This window comes from Capsicum annuum, chromosome 12 (assembly GCF_002878395.1).
Source record: "Capsicum annuum cultivar UCD-10X-F1 chromosome 12, UCD10Xv1.1, whole genome shotgun sequence".
Taxonomy (NCBI): Eukaryota; Viridiplantae; Streptophyta; class Magnoliopsida; order Solanales; family Solanaceae; genus Capsicum; species Capsicum annuum.
In genome coordinates this window covers 155,574,248-155,592,635 of record NC_061122.1, presented here as the reverse complement: position 1 = coordinate 155,592,635, position 18,388 = coordinate 155,574,248, and the positions used below count along the sequence as shown (strand labels likewise).

Here is an 18,388-nt window from a genome sequence, read left to right as displayed (position 1 = left end):
TAGATAGATAGATAGATAGATAGATAGATAGATAGATAGATAGATAGATATTGGTAAATCAATTATTGAGATGTTTTTCCCTTTTTCTTCAATTTAATCATGCATATTTCAAATTTACAAATTTGATTTATCTCGAACATCGAAAAGAGTTGTGTGTGTGTGGTCGGGATTAAAAATAGTTTATTGAGGAAGATGAATTGTTGCAATGTATAAACATTGTATAAAATCACCAGAGTTGACATAGTGGTTCAACGCTATGTCCCTTAAGCAACAGATCGGGCGTTCGATTCCCGCCTCTGACGAATGGAGCAAACTCTTTGGCCAGTTCCCTACTGCAAAATGCGCTGACCGAGGAACGGAAGATTAGTCTCACGGCTGCTGACTGTGGGGATACCTTGGGAAACCAAAAAAAAAAAAACATTGTATAAATAGTGCTTATAAATTTATATACATCTTTAATACATAGTTATACATCATGTATACACAATTATATACTAATGATATGGCATTGCTATATTACATATACACTACATAACAATTTATATAATATCAATACATTACATATATATATATATATGTATGTATGTATTTTTTTTTTTTAAAAAAATATTTTGTGACAAAATTTAATATGGATTTATCCAATAAAAACTCAATGCTACCTTGCTAATTAATGCACTGCTTACAAGTTCTATTAATTGTATTTCTATTAAACTCTTCAAGATAAACTAATAACTGGAGATGCTTTTGCAAACCAAGGTTTGAATTCACAAACTAGTTATTCATCATTCAATATCATGCATTGTAAATTCCCTTAACCCTAGCAAAAAAACTAGTTGAAGATTGGATATATGTGAACATTTACATGGAGACACTTGAGTGAAAAATGAAAGTAAATTAATGTATACATGAATGGATTTGATTGAATTCAACGGGAAAGACCCCTTAGAGCAACATGATAGGAAATGAGAGAGATTGGTGTTAAGAGAGTTGCCAACAGAGAAAGCCCTGCAAATATAAAAATCTTGTTGAAGAAACTAGTAGGCTCAAGGTCGGCTGCACGGCTCAATTCCAGGGTGAAACCATAAGTTGCAGCGGCGCCTGAAACCAGTATATTTGCAATGATCTGCTTCAAGTTAACAGGACAAGCCAGGAGAAAGGAGATTTCCGAAAAAGAGAGGTAGAAACATATTAATTTTATATAATACAATAAATTTCACACTATCAATATAATTTAACAGGTTATAATAGTACCAAGAGAATATTGTATCATATATATTATATTTATAGATATATTATATACATAGATGTTACATTTCAAAGATAAAATGATTGATTTAATTACCATGTCACCAAATAGATCTAAAAGACTGACTCCAATGCTCAGCGACAGTAGCATTTGAAAGAGGTTATAGCCAATTCCTACTCCAATGCAAATCAGCATATAACTGCAATAGTCACCAACCGTAAGTTCACATATCTAAAACGTTTTTTTTTTTTTTTTTTATGTTTAATACACCGACAACCCTTAAACATATCAAGAAATTCTATCCCTTCATTCAAACTATGACCTGTTTCTGTGCATAGGTCGTTTCGATTCGGTTTTATATATTATCGGTTCGGTTTATCGGTTTTCGATTTTTAAATATGCTAAACCAATTACCAAACCAATAAGATATTTTTTATCGGTTTTCGATTTATCGATTTTTGGTTCATAACGGTTCGGTTTTTGGTTTAACTGATAAAAAAATACTCATAAAATAGAAATAGTAGTAACTAACATGCAAAAAAAAATCAAATCTTAGTTGCAATCAAAAATCCTACATGATGTGTTTTAATTTACAAAAATCTTTAAGTTTGGACTAAATGTTGTTAGGAGAAATTAAGAGTTTGTGTAATTAAACTAATATGTTTGTTAATTTGTAGAAATTAAAGAGAAATATATAGTAAGTCATATATATATATATATATATATATATATATATATATATATATATATATATATATATTCTTATTGGGTTATCGGCTTGCCCAATAACCCAATAAGAAAAGATCGAATCGAACCAATAACCCAATAATTTTTTTTTTATAAAATCATTAAAAACAGTTAACCCAATAACCCAATAATAATAAATCAATAACATTTTTATCGGTTCGGTTTGTCGGTCGGTTAATGCATCATAACATATCCTTATAGATACTTTCAGTCCAATTTTTGAAAGTGTCTAGTATAAAAATATTTTCATATGTTCAAGTGCTCAATTGAAACTTACGATATTATATTATACGATATTATATTTCTACTACATAGAAGAGCCGTGGAAAGCTGGTGGAGGTCATCTTGCCAGCTTTCGCCGACTCTTCTTTTTATTTTTTGTGTTTTAATTTGTTTGTCTTATTTTTTTAATTTGATATATATTTAAAAATTACATAAAATTACTTTAAATTGCAGTAATTTGTCGGTTTTCACCACCTCTTCTTTGTAATTTTTTATTTTCTCCATTTTATGTTATTTGTATTATTTTTTAATTTGATAAGTATTTAAATTTTATACAAACCTAATTTAAATTACCATAAGTAATGACTTAAAATAATTGAAAAAACATATAAAATTTGGTTAACTCTGAAAATTCTATCAGTGCTACATAAAGAGTGATAAATGAAGTAACATATATTATTTTAAAATGATGTAAAAAGTATCATAAATCACAATAATTAATAATTTAAAATATTTAACAACATATAAAAGATATGATTTATTCTCCAAATACTATCATAGTTACATAAGACAAAGAGAGTAACATATTTTATTTGAAAATTAATTAGCAATAAATATTATAAATCAAAATAATTAGTTATTATAAGTGATTTAAGATAGGTCTTCTTCGCTACTTCAATCATGATTTTACTATATCACTCTTAATTAATTATTATGGTCATCTAAGCATTAAAAAAATTAATAATTACTATCGATATTATATTAATGTCCCATAATTTGGGATGAAACACAGGAAGATATAAAGTAACATATATTATTTGAAAATATGATAAAAAGTATTATAAATCACAATAATTAAGATCTCTGTCTCTCCGTCTCTCTGTCTGTCTGTCTGTCTGTCTCTCTCTCTCTATATATATATAGATAGATAATATTAAAAAAATTTAGTTGACTATCGAAATTTTATCTGTATCGCATAAACTGAGATGGAAAAAGTATTCATATCTTATTGAAAATTATGTAAAAAATATTATAAATCACATACTAAAAAATTCAAAAGATATTAAATATTTGTCTGACTCTCGAAATTATATCAATCACATAAGTTAGAATAGAAGAAAAAGTATTATAAATCACAATAATTATAAACTTAAATTATTTTAATAATTGATTATCTAAATTATATTTGTGTATATAGAGTCTAGTTATATTATATGTGTACAGATTTTCTTTTCTTTTCTGTTCTATAGAATTTAGAAACATGGGTTTCGACATGGGTACTTCCATGTCATTAAAAATAAAAGGAAGGGCATTTTAGTCATTTAGCTTCCTTGCTTTATGTACGTCTCTTGCAACCAACATTTACGTACATACGTGTCTTTGCCAAATAAAATCTTAGTTTATCTCTTCTCTTTTGTGAAATGTGTGTATTCCTCTACAATTACACCCTTCAAAATTCATAGATAAAGAGTACAATTATAATCTTTAAATTCATAGATAATGGGGAGATAATGTTGATTTTTGAAGTGGGTGTTCAAATTATGTTATGGGTTTAAAGAAGATGAAGCTTTTGACAAATTCATTAGCACCTTCATCGAATTGTAAAGGAGTGTTTTCCTATTTCCTTGAATTTTATGATATTCTGCAATTAAAGTTTTTTGGGTTCTTCAATTGCTTGATTTGGAAAAGATAAAAAAGAAGTAGTGCAAAACCTCCATTTGTTGTTGATTTATCTTGAGTAAGTTGTTATTGTTGTTATTTAATATGTATGATTAGTCTCTGATAAAATCAGTTCATATACTAGAGGTTACTGAAACTTATTTTGTGTAACGAAATTTATTTTTAAATTTTTTAATCTTTAAATATAGTTTTAGTTCAACCTTCAACGAAACCCCCTCCTATTATGTGGACATTTGCTCATAATCGGTCGCTTAGAAGTTTGATCATTTTGTTAAATAAAGCAAGTTAATGTGACATTTGAATTAAATGTTGGTGGCTACAGATCCAACTTTATCGACAACAGGTTTAGAATAAATAAGCAAAGGGAGTGTTCAAATAATTGTTGCAATCAAGTTTTGCTTATGCTGTTAGTATTCATCCTTTCAAACATTTAGTGGTATCTATTAGACTTAGTGATGAACTGTTTGTTTGTTAAAAGTTGGGCTCCTGAATTTGGTAATGCTATTTTATTCAAATGGCCTATTAAGAAATGGAGAATGCAGTAAATTGATGACGATAAGGATTTTAGGTATTGTCCTTGGAACTCTCTCTTTTGTTAAAACTTATATTGACTATGTCTACATTCATAGAATTGTATGCTACATTATCTAAATATTTAAAGTATTAGAAATATGAACACTTATATTTATTTAGTCATTTATAAGAAAGTGGAAAAACTTTTAACTTGATACTTACTCCTGACATGAAGGGTGGTTCCTATTTGGTGCTTTATATTACTGGTGTTTGGTTTGATGCAGGAATGTGCTTAAGGCTACGGTTCAGATACCCCGGATGGGAGAGTTGAACTTCTATTATACTTAACTTGATCATTTAGATAAGAATTGGAAAATGAAGCAAATTAATACGATAATACAATCAAATAAAAGTCCTCACATTTTAGCAGAAGGGGTAAATTCTCTTGAAGCCTTAGATTACTTATTAGAGAGATGGAGAGATGGAATGATACTGTAAAGGTAGAAAAATCCCAAATCTTAATAAGTACAATTCTTTCATCGATAGCTGGAGTTCTTTTATGAATTTCTTGATCACAAAATTTCATCATGGTAGTATTATGAGGAGATAGGATAGCCAACTTCAAGTGTTGAAAGTCATAAATTACTTGAAACGAAAAGAGTACAATGATGCAAAACAGTTTACAGGGAAATATGAGTCGATTGTTATCATTGCTAAAGTCCAAAGTATGAATATTTTATCTCAAAATTTTCTATGAAATCTTTCTTTATATTCATTTAAAGCGATATATAAGTTCCTAACAATATTTTCTTAATTAGATTATATTTTGGTATCGCAAGGTTTGTCTTATGATGTTGCGGTTAATTATGATGCACGTTCTGCTCAAATGATTTTGAAAATAAATAGCCACTGTGATTGAGGAACCTGGAGATGATGAAACTATCCTTGTTCAATAAGGAAAAATCAGAGTCTATGTGAGCAGACACAGTATAAGACCCATTCCCCTTGATGTTTCTTCCAGAGCAACTCACTTGTGGTCCGACCCTTTCTCGGATCCAAACATAGATGAATCTTTAGTGCACCAGGTGCCTTTACTAAAATCGTACTCAATTTTTTTTCTTATTTAAGGTTTCAATAGTCTTTGAATAGCTTTGAAGTGAAAATAATAGAAGAATACTATATCCCCCCCTCCCCTTAGTTACTTTTTCTTCTTTTAATAAATTTATGATTAATTAAAATTTTGTATGTTGGGATTTAGTTTTGATACACCTCAAGTCAAAATAATTTATTAACCTATTCTAGAATTTTAATAATATATGGTCACAGATAAGAAAGGAGGGGTGGAGGAGAAAGGGGTGTTTAACATGGGTAGTTTTTAGAATGGGTTGATAGTTTTTTGAAATTTTATATATTTTGTGAAAGGAGTTGAAATATTTGGTGCCAGAGAAGTGTTAGACAATGGATATTTTTTTATATTATATAAGTGTTGGTTTCGACATGTCTCCTACATGTCAATTAATTTTCTAATAAGGTTAAGTTGGTTATTCTACTATACAAGTTGATATATGTGTAATATCTATAAGCTTTTAAACACACGTGGCGATGTGTTCTGTTTTCTTTATCTCTCTGTGTTTTTTCTATTGTTTACCTTTGTTAAACAACAAACAAGAAGAGGACACCTATTTTGTTTGGATTTTGTTTGCAAGCATGATTTCTTGCCAAAATTTATTTCATATTACACCATCTTTAATTTTTTATCGTCACTTTTTTGCTTTCTAGGTTACAGTATTTGGATGTTATTGAATTTTATATTTTATTTCCAATAGAAAAAAAGACTGAATTTGATATTTCTATTTTGTAAGTAGATTGAATTATTTATTTGGGGTTTACTGATTCTAATGGAAGAACTTGGTCCTTTCTATTAGATTGCTTACTATGGATTTCTATCTATCTATAATTTTAATGGAACAAGAAAATCGAATTGATTATGTTTAGTGAAGACAAATTTTGAATTACCTGCTTGTTTTACATTATATTTCGAACACCCAATTTGAAATTTTGCTACTTTTTCGGAGAAAGAAAAGATGTTGTGTGCTTGTTCAGGAGAGCAATTCAAATTTGATATATATTTAGTCATTGACTACCAGGGATTTTTCAGCCAGTGACATTTCTTCAAGAACTTAAATAATAGATTGGGATTCCAAACTTGATGATGCTCAAGTTGATAAAATTGAATCAACTTTAAAAGGGGCACTTTCCTTGAACTATAAGGTAATATCCCTCCCACCCCACCCCTTTAAAACTTATTTGGCATTGTAAACTAAAGATATGAGTCAAACTCGATTCTCTCAGCGCAGGTTAACTATCGTATGCACCCATGGGGAGGAGAGCTCGAGTCCTGTCGAAGAAGGCGATCGAAGCTCAGGAAACTGCTAAACAACTGCAATGGAAGGGCACAAAAGCTAACCATAGATGGGCTGAAGTTCCTAGAAGTGGGAAGGGTAACATCCAGCTAAGTTTTGAGGAACCAAAAATGGAGAAGAGGTTGAATGCAGAAGACGGAGTGGAGGAACAGTCGCTAAGGATTACCTTCGTAATTGGAACTTGATGCAGTACTAGAAGAGGCGAGAGTGGATCCAGCGGTACCAAAAATTAATAGAACAAGGCTATTGCAGGAAACTGTAATTAACCCTAACCCTAAGCAAGTGTAGAAGGAATGAGAGGCAGTTACCAGGGAAGCTAATGTAATCCGACGTCGATCATGGACAGATGAAGTCGAGGCAAAAGTAGAATCGCAGAGAAAGGCTTCAATTTTGGATAATTTTGACATCACTAAGTTGTCAAATGCAGGATACAATCTTGAATTTGTATCTCCCATTACAAAAGGGGAGAATAAAATATGCAAAATTAAAGCAGAAGATATCTCAATTCAACTGGAGTATTGGACAAACACAATTGTGTGCTACGTGCTAGGTGCTCATCCACCCTTTTCAGTTTTAAATGGCTACATACAGAGACAATGGGGAAAACAAGGGGTGAATAAGGTATCTATGTTAAAAAATGGAATTACACTGGTCAGGTTTAATACATCCGAGGTGATGAATGAAATCTTACAAAAAGGGATCTACCACTTTGATAATAAGCCTCTAATTGTTAAGGCTTGGCAGGAGGATATGGAGTTCACTAAAGATGAGCTATACACGGTCCCAATTTGGGTCAAACTACCAGGTTTGGACTTCAAGTATTGGGGACCAAAAGGTTTGAGCAAAATCGAAAGTCTGATTGGTAAGCCTCTGATGACTGATAGTAACACAGAGAAAAAAATTGGACTACATTTTACCCGACTACTAATTGAGGTAGATATAAGTGGGGTATTACCTGATGTAGTCTATTTTAGGAATGAAAAAGGTATCCTAGTAGAGCAGAAAATACAGTATGACTGGAAATCTGTATTGTGCAAGTTTTGTCACAACTATGAACATAGTGAGGGTGACTATAGGAAGAAGAAGGTACTAGATAACAATATGAAGGAAAGCAAAGTTATCCAGCCAGCCCAGGTGTCTCCTATAGAGCCTGTTAATGGAGTCACAAAGCCAAATGCAACTGACAAACCCAGAGAAGTACCACTTTCGAGAATGGGAGTTGGACAAGTAGATGGTTCAATGATTAAAACTTAAGAGAAGAAGCAGGCTAAAATCCACAAGGCTGGAGTACTCCTGTACATACTAGCAAATCATCCAGGAGAGAAGAACAACATCCACAACAACTGTTGAATCCCTTTAATGTGTTGTGTGAAGGGTCTACAAGTGAGGTACGTCGAGTAAGCTATGAAAAGAATGAGGGAGGCGCTACATTGTCTCCATTTGAAAGTGGATAGCATCTTTTGTTGGAATGTTAGGGGCTTGAATATCCCTAACAAACAAAAAGAGGTAATGCTCTTTTGCCAAAAAGAAAGTACAGGGGTAGTAGCTTAGTTAGAAACAAAAATAAAAATAAATAGGATTGAGGCAGTAGCAAATTCCATGTTTGGAGGGCGGAGGTACCTTACTAATCTAGATTATCATTATAATGGTAGAATAATACTATTTTGGTGGTCGGATTACTATCAACTAACAAAGGTTTCTAGGGATGCTCAGTCAATAACATGTAGAGTTGAGGATGTTAAAGCTCAGATGGTATACCAATGGACAGTTGTGTATACATTTAACACAAAAGAAGAGAGGAGGGGATTATGGGCTCAATTAGGAAATATGAATAATCGAGTTAACTCACCTTGGCTGATAATTGGTGACTTCAACTCAATACTATATAATAATGATTGCATTGGTGGTACTGCAGTCACTGTAGGAGAGGTGCAGGATTTTAAAGAATATGTTAAAAAGTGTGATTTAATGGAATTGCCTTATGGAGGGCATAGATACACCTGGAATGATAAACATGGTAAATATAGGATTTTTCCAAGATTGATTAGGCATTTATTAACCATTATTGGCTTGATACTATGCTAGTGGTCCAAGCTACTTATAAGGAGGAAGGGGTGAGTGATCATTATCCCTTATACATAGTAAAGGATGGAGTTGATAATAGAGAAAAAAGGGCTTTCAAGTATTACAATGTCTGGGATAAACACCTCCAATTCCTGCAGGTTGTCATGCAGAGTTAGCAGGAACTTATAGAAGGATGCAAAATGTGGTAGTTGATGAAAAAATTAAAGCTTCTAAAAAAGGGACTGAAGCAACTAAACAAAGATCATTTCAAAAACATTCTTACAAAAGCGGGGGAGGAAAGAAAAGCATTGGCTCAAGCTCAACAAGAGTTGCATGGTAATCCAACTGATATTTATCTGCAGGCACAGGAGAAGTTGAAATGTACTAAGTTCAGAAGGAATTTTTATTTGGCCGAGGTGTGGTTACAACAAAGGAGAAAAGCCACCTGGATAAGGCTAGGAGATGCTAATACCAAGTATTTCTACTCAGTCATCAAATATAAAAGGCTCCAACAGGCTATCACACATATAAAAAATAAAACTGGAATTATTCAGACAAATACCACTGATATAGCTAAGGTGTTTGTGGATTATTATGAAGAACTGTTGGGAACTAAAGAGAGAGGTAGAGTGCATGCTTTTGAAAGCTTTCTAAAGAATGGTAATCAGCAGTCAACTAATTAATAGTTTGAACTATTGAATCCATACGTACCTGCATATGTAAAGCAAGCTATGTTTCAAATAAATATAAATAAAAGCCCGGGACCAGATGGTTATGGAAGTGGGTTCTATAGAGCAGCTTGGAGTGTGGTGGGAGAAGATGTTACTCAAGCTGTCCTACAATTTATGGAGAACGAAAAGTTGCTAAAGCAAGTGAATGCTACTATGATATCTCTCATACCAAAGACTACAGTACCTGACAATGCTACTCAGTACAGGCCAATATCCTATTGTAATATTATATATAAGTGTGTGTCGAAGCTACTTTGTATGAGGCTGAAGAAGATACTACTAAGTCTGATTGCTGACAACCAAGCGGCATTTGTAGAAGGAAGGTTAATAATCCATAATGTACTTATGTTCCATGACATATTAAGGCATTATAATAGGAAGACATCAGCGAGATATCTTATGAAAATTGATCTTAGGAAAGCGTATGACATGATTAGCTGGGAGTTTATTAAAGAAGCTCTAAGAGGTTTTGGTTTCCCCGAGCCTTTTACAAGGTTGGTACTGTGTAACTACTACAAAGTTCTCAATAAAGGTAAATGGAGCGGGACATGGTTATTTTGAAGAGAAAAGGGGGATTAGACAAGGAGATCCCATCTCCCCCCTTCTGTTTGTGATTACGATGGAATATTTGACTAAAACACTTAACAGAATGAGTTCCCTACCTGAATTCCAATTCCACCCTATGTGTAAAGCATCCAAGCTTACTCATATAGTATTTGTAGATGATCTTATGATCTTTTGCAAAGGGAATATAAGCTCAGTAAAGAGAGTTATGAAAGCGCTGACTCATTTCAGTAGTGTCACAGGGCTGGTGGCAAACCAGGATAAGTCCAGCAATTTTATAGACAAGGTGGAGGATCAGGTCAAGCAACAGATACTGGAAACCACAGGTTTTAATATAGGAGAATTGGCTATCAAATATTTGGGGCTTTCACTCATTTCTAAAAAATGGAATAAGATGGATTGTCAATATTTGGTGGAAAAAATTACTAGCAGGATTCATGTAGCATATGCAAAACACCTATCCTATGCAGGAAGATTTCAAATAATCATGGCAGTACTATTTTATATATACAACTACTAGGGTGCTGTAGTCATATTACCACAAAGCATTTTGAAAGAGGTAGACAAGTTATGTTAAGATTTTCTCTGGGGAGCTACCGAAGGAAAGAGAAAAATAGCTTTAGTAACCTAGAAGAAAGTGTGTATACCAAAGAAGTTTGGTGGGCTAAACATCAAAGGATGCAGCGACTGGAATATAGCCTCAGTAGGTAAGTTGTTGTGGCAACTTACTAGGAAAGAAGATATACTATAGGTAAAATGGGTAAGTGGTGTTTATATGAAGGAGGAGGAAAATATTTGGAACCATATCCCATCAGGTGATTGCAGTTGGTACTGGAAAAAACTACATTCTCTGAAGGAACAAATGGTAAACTGATACCAAGGAGGGAAATATGTACTCACTGCTACAGGTGCCTACTCAGTTATAAAGAGCTATAATGCTCTACTGGGTAGGATGAATAAACTGGCTGAAGCTTACTTGATTTGGAGCTCAATCATGATTCCTATACAAAGGGTGATTATCTGGTTAGCACACTAAGGTAGGATACTAACAAAAGCCAGGCTTACCAAGATGAATATTCTTATAGACGACCCCAACTGTTGTTTATGCACTGATGATCAGGAGAAAATGCAACAACATTTGTTTGCTAAATGTGAGTGGACTACTGAATTAAGGAACAAGCTGAGTAATTGGTTGGGGATAAATATTCACTATGGAGATGTGGCATCTACTCTCAAATGGATTAACAGAAAAAAATAGAACAAATTTAAGAAGGAAATAGTGGCTACAACTTAGGGGGATTTAATATATTATACTTGGTAAGCCAGAAAAAAGCAAAGTATTTAGGCAACAGAATGTACAAGTGGATCAAAAATTAGTTCAGATACGAAGAGAGTTGTGTGAGCGATTGTCCATGCTAAAACACACAAAGAGAGCTGGTAGATGCCAGATTTTGATAGGAAAACTTTGTAACTAGAGTGATTTGTTTTTGGTTTTGTCTAAGGTCTAGATGTTTGATCACTTCAGTTGGAAAGAGAGCAAACACTAGAGGCTCTTTGTCTATAATTGAGTTGTTTTTGGAATGGTAATTTCACAAATTGTTAACAAGAATTAATCGAGTGACTATTTGTGAAATCAACATGATCCATGTTTGAAATTGAGGAGTAGTTAATTGATTATTAATTAATTTGTTCTTCTTATTCAGTGGAAGGTCTTAAGATTTATGTAAATAGATTTGGTTCTTTTGTGGTTGGGGTGCAGAAAGCAAGAGCGTTGTTGAGGAAGCTAGAATATCAAAGAGGGAATTTTGATGCTGCCCTTCAAGTTTTTCAAGGAGTTGCTAAGAGAACAAAGCCATTAAAGTGGTGCTTCAAAGGTGATATCGTGCCTGCTGGCGTGATGTCACTGTATTCTGTGAGTCTACTTCTTGAAGAAATTTTGCTTAAGGGAAAATACTTAGAGGAGCTCAGCCAAATCAAAGGTAAACTCGTGTATCCTGTATGTTATTTGGTTTTGCCATTGCTTAGCATTACATTTCTAGGAGACCAAAAATCTATTGTCAAATTTTAGTACCGTATGCAATTGACAGATGAGCACTACGTTACTGTGTTGAGGGGTGTGTTGTGAGTTTTTTTATACTGATATGGATGCATATGGTTTTTTAACTCATCTAAAGAATGTAAGATAATATTGGATGTTGTCGATTAAGCGTTACCAAATGTAATACCAAATGAAAGTTCTGAAGATTGAGAGTTGTTGGACATGTTTCATAAAGTGTTCGAGTTACTTCCTTATCGTATTATAGTCTTGATTGTGCAATATGCGATCTAAATCTTAGAAAGCAATATATTAGTTGATTGGGATTTGTGACTTCATCGGGAAATTCCTCTAAAAACTATAGTAGGATATATCTTCATCGACTTCATCTAAGCATGATTTTGGAGCATTTCTCTCTTCACTTTGTGATGGATATGGATTTTAAGATGCACTCTTGTTTCTCCACATCACCTCCTTATCAGGACTCGGTGGTCTAATATCTTCAGTGTCCATCAAAGTTTCATAAGTATCAGTCGATGGTAATAACTAAGGTAATGAGTCTACACCGACTTCATGGACTACTTTATATCCTGGAGAAGAAGCCTTCAAGAACTTATTCATATAGCTCTTCCCAGTTTTTGCATCAAATGGAAATTCATTCAGTTTTTTTTTTAATTTCATGTGATTTGCAAGAATATTTATACCATTTTCAATGCCTTCCTCCAATAACAGCTGATGGAGTCTCTAGAAATGTGGGGAACACATAATAAAATACTCTTCACGAACAATCTTAATACATATTTTATACACTAGGTATCAAGGATCTCACTTGGCATGTGATGTCGCCTATTCCTCCTGCGTGAACCTCTCTTCTGCAACAGTAAGATGAAAAAAAAACTTGGAAGAAGCAGAAGGATAATACAACTTCATCACCATTGATATTATTACTAAAAAGAAGTTGTTTGCTGATGGAGGAAATAGTATGAACCTTCCAAAGAATAGCCAAGATGGAAAAATAATGCTTCATCAAAACTAGCCTTACCTTGGGGGAAAAATTCTTATGTGGAATGCATATGATAGAGATTGATGACTCTTCTAATATGTGACAGACATCAGATGCCTCTTAGTTGAGAAATTAAGCACACTAGGATGCCCAACTTTGCTCGACTGATGAACAATTAATTCACTTCTCAATATAGGTGGTCAAATTAAACTTTAACATTTTAGGTGGGTAAGATAATTCTGCTCCTTTCATACGTTTTCCCATGTCAAGATAGAGCTATGAGGGCTGGCTTCAGAAAGCAAAGATGCTAATAATCTTTTGATGTTGATATCATTTTCTCTTTTAACAAATAAAGATCTCAACCTCAAAATTTACTAAATTTTGGTATTTATATGAATATGTTGTACATAATTATTTTGTGCAACTTTGCTGCTTGGAAAATGCTATCAAGTAGTTAATATGTTTTCTATATCTAAATTTTACAACTTATAATATGAATTGACATCAATCTAGCTTATCATATATACTCAAAATAAGTTAAACGTTAGGCCAATCTAGCTTAATAATATATACTCAAAATAACTTAACGTTGGGCCTGTGTTGACACTGGCCATGGTCCTCTAGTACTTATATATACACACGAAAATCAGTAAATTTAGTTTGAAGCTGATCATCAGAGTAAAAAAAGGCATTCATTGGCGGAATACTGAGAACTTATAAGGAGGAGGATGAGTGATCCTACAAGGCAGCAAAAAGCACCAAGTCTCACCACCAATATCACTGCTTTTCCCATCTTCTTCTTCTTATTCTTCTTTAATTTCTCCCATCCTTCTCTCTCTTTATTTATAACATCAAATTTGTCAACTATTTGACTTCAAAATATGTGAGATCAATCAATTATCTCCTATTTTTTACCCCTCACGTTCAATGATTCCTCATACTTAATTTTTATTAGTTTTGATTAAAAAAGAAAGTTAATTGGTATAATTAGATCATTATTTAGAATTATTATAATAGCATAAACTTTGTGAGGCAACACATATATATGATTCTTTTCTAAGTATAATTTATTGCCAGGTCATAGGGTTGACTGCTTGACAAATTATATTATTGTTGAAATTGAAAAATGAGGTCTATTTTTTTTCTTTTGGTAACTAGACAACAAATATACATCCAACACGTGATATCAACCTTTTATGGTGAATAAAGCACATGAAGGTTATATCTTTAATTTGATGTGTGGCCATGTATGTAAATTTGAATTCAAGCCTATTTTGAGTTGCTTTAGAAAAATATATAATCTTTGAGAAGAAAATGCATAATTAAATCAGTAATATAAGTGTTTCTAGGTTGTCATTTTGTCATATAGACTGGCATGTAAAAAATTGGAGTCAAACATTGGTTTTATAAACTATAATTGTTGTGTGTTCTTAAGGATTTACCTTGTTTCCAAATTTTCTCTCAGAAACATTGAAGAAAAATATTATTGATCGGAAAAAATTATTATTGAATTGTTATGTTTATATTATTATATTGTGATTCTATTCATAGACATCATATTCTAATTCTTTTTCAAATAGGTTACCTCATCACAACCTTTTTCCAAGTATGATTCTATATACCATTTCTATTTATACTCATATTTTAACATTCCCCCTCAAGCTGGTGCATACAAGGCATATGTACCAAGATTATTATGGATGTCATTAATACGAGAATTGGTAAGGGAATTGGTGAAGATATCTGCAAGAAAACTGATAAGGACTGCTTTGAACGTTTGAAAAACCTTAATTGAAAAGGAACAAACTGAAAAAGTGATCCAAAAATAGTAATATCATCGAAAAGATGATTTGTCACTGTAAAATTAACGAAAATTGGTATAAAATATGTGGATCATTATGGAATCAAGATGAGTAGATCTTGAACAAGATCGTCACTGAAGAACTAGATGAAAAATGCTCATGTGCCGAATTATTAGATTTGATGGTTTAAAAGTGGCCACTAATTGAGAAAAAATTATACGAATAGGATCGGAATAATGAAGCAATCCCAGTAAGAAAGAGAATTATATGGGTAGGATTGAAATGATGGCACGATCCTACTGAGAAATAGAAATTATATGGATAGGGTCGGAATGACAACAAGACCCTACTAAGAAATAGAAATATAGAAATTATATAGATAGGGTCGAAATAATCGCATGATCCTACTAAAAAAATTGTATGGATAGGGTCGGAATAAGGGCACAATCCTACTAAAAAGAGAAATTATATGGGTAGGGTCGGAATGGTAGCATGACCCAATGCAAATTAGAACTGAGGAGTCACCGTAAAGACGCATGAAATGATGCAAATCAAATATAAGAAGTAACTGGAAAGACACACGATGCTATGCAACTCAGATATGAGAATGTAGTTCCAAAAAATGCACCCGTACTATGCAAATTAAATATAAATAGTGGTCTAGAGAGATGCATGATACTACGCAAATTTAATATGAGAAAGTAGTGACTAGATAGATACATGATTCTACGCAAATTAGATATGAGCAAATAGTTACCAGAAAAATACACCATGACCCATTTTTTATTGACATAATCATTAGCCAAACGGACAACATATATAGACTATAGTCGCCCACCAGCAGCGAAAACTCTTTGAAGCTGTAATACCAGAGTAAAATATAATTAAATTGTTATGTTTATATTATTAAATTGAGACCCTATTTATAAATGCTATGTTTTAATTTTTTTCCCAATAGATTACAATATTACAATGCTTTTTCAAATAGAATCCTATGTGATATTCATGTTCGTACTCTATCTTCTAACATTTTCAAACTTAATTTTTTTATATAGGGCGAACAATTTTTGTTATTTTCTCCAATATGGGACAACATTCCTTTTTTTCAATTTCACAATAGGCCGACTCAAACACAAAAAGAACCCAACATGAGGACAATAATTGACTGTTACTAGAAAATGTAGCTAGCAAATTTTTATTGACCGAGTGATAAAAAGTTTTCCCACTTGCAATTTGGGTAAGTCTGAGGACAAGGAAAAATAATTTGACATTAAGGGTGTGTTTTGTAATGAAGGAAAATAATTTTTGAAAAATAAGTGAATTTCTTACTTATTTTTTGATATTCATTTGGTAAGTGAAACATATTTCTAGTGTTCATTCGGTCAGTGAAAAACATTTTAAAAAGATATTTCTTAGAAACAAAAAAATTGAGTCAAAATAAAACAAGTCAACTGATGAACATAAATTATATTTAATTTAATTTAATAATTAAAAAATCAGTTAAACTAGTTTGATTTCAATTTTACCTTAAAATCAATCCAAATCAAATCATGAACATCCCACCCTGGAAGCCCAAGAAAAGGCCTTTAGTTAGAAATTTTTTGTTGGACGATATAACCTCTCTATTTTAAAATCATTTGTTAAATTTTCTTCATAATTATTATTTAATTAATCACTTTACAAATAAAAACATGTAAAATTGTGGGGTACATGGGACTCCCCCAAGTTAATCGGATAATGTGATCTATGGCTACATGGGAATCCTATGATCTCAAAAAGGTTTGGCTAGAGAAAAAACTTGCAAGTTATAGTCGGTATGATGATACCACTATTTATAACCTCAGTTAATAACAATGGTTTGGTTGGTTGGAAATAGTTTTAATTGTTCAATAAAGGCGGGGTGTGATAGGTAACCGTAAAGTGGGAGTCCAACAGATGAACACTCAAAATGCCGGCGTGAGGGGTAGGTCATGGAGTCTTATATAATAATAGGACATACACGGGAATTCTCTAAGTATACTGTACATATATATCAAGGAGGGTGAAGGGTACCTGGGAATCCCTTACTCTTATGGTATCTCTGGTTCATGCGGCTACACACATCGGGGCCAGTTCAATGGTTTACACTGACCCATATAGCCCGTGGGTAGTTAAGGACGGTTAAGCTATATATACCCAGGTTAATGATTTTAAATGTTGTTTCCTTTATCGAAACAGTTATATATATGTATGGTTTGTATGCATATAGATGGTTTACTTGGCTTTATTAAATGGCATTATTTTATCCTAATCCCGAGTTCATGCTAGCGTTTACTCGCTAACCCATCTTTGAGAGACTGTATCATCATGCGATGTAGGAACCAACCGTTCTACTCCTTCTGCATAATGATCAAACTTTGGGATCAACTATTAGATTGAAGTGGTGAATTTCTATCTTTTCGAAAGGCTCTATTTCATGAATTTTCTTTCATATTTTGGTTTATTTATGGATATTGGTTTTGGCTACGGTTGGGGGCAAGTCCCAATCGGATTTTGGTATTCTTTTGGTTTGAGGCTTTTGTGGAAATACTATAGGTTGGTAGGGGTGGAATCGATATTAGTGTCAGCCTTGGTATTGTCATTAGTATTGGGGCTGATACCATAGGACTAAATTTATCACTATTCCATTCTATTTTATTTTGGGATTATATAATTATTATGGAACTCATATGGTTATGGTTTAGGTGGTATTGGTTATCGGTTGGGTATTGGACGGTTGGACTCGTTTGGGTGGTCACAAATATAGACCTATCCCATAGTCTTGGATTATGCAATAACGTTATCTTGCTATATATTTGGAATTAATCCAACTCAGGATGTGCATAGGTCGATTGTGTTGGGTAACGGGGGTGGTCTCCAGTCCTGGTTAGGCTTGGGATGCCCATTACGACAAGGCCTTGGTTTGGGTCATGTAAAAAACCCTCAACCCTTTGTTCAAAATAACGCCATTGACTCATAAAAAATACTTTAAATTGCATGCTTTTACAAAATTAACAATGAGGGAAGAGTCACATGCCCGAATCACGAAGATTTAAGGAGAGAAATCAACCCTTGAGCCCTTAATGACCAAATTGGTGAAACCCTAGCTTGAATTGCTTGAGAGGATTTAGAGAGAGTGTTTAATCCTTTAAAGTGTTGAATGAATGACCCAAAATTGTTATATGGATGTGGGGTCTAAAGGGTTTTAAGTGGAAAATGTCTAAAGTACCCCCAACTTAAAAGTTGGAAAAACTATCTTTGTTTATAAGTCAGCTATCTACTCATAACATCACTTTACGACTCATTACCACAAGTCTTAACTAGGACATTCTCCAGGACC

At 32.9% G+C, this 18,388-nt stretch overlaps 1 pseudogene; it reads right to left on the bottom strand.

Moving 5' to 3' along the window:
- Positions 1 to 883: 883 nt before the first annotated feature.
- LOC107849220 lies at positions 884 to 14,021 on the bottom strand (annotated as a pseudogene).
- Positions 14,022 to 18,388: the final 4,367 nt, after the last annotated feature.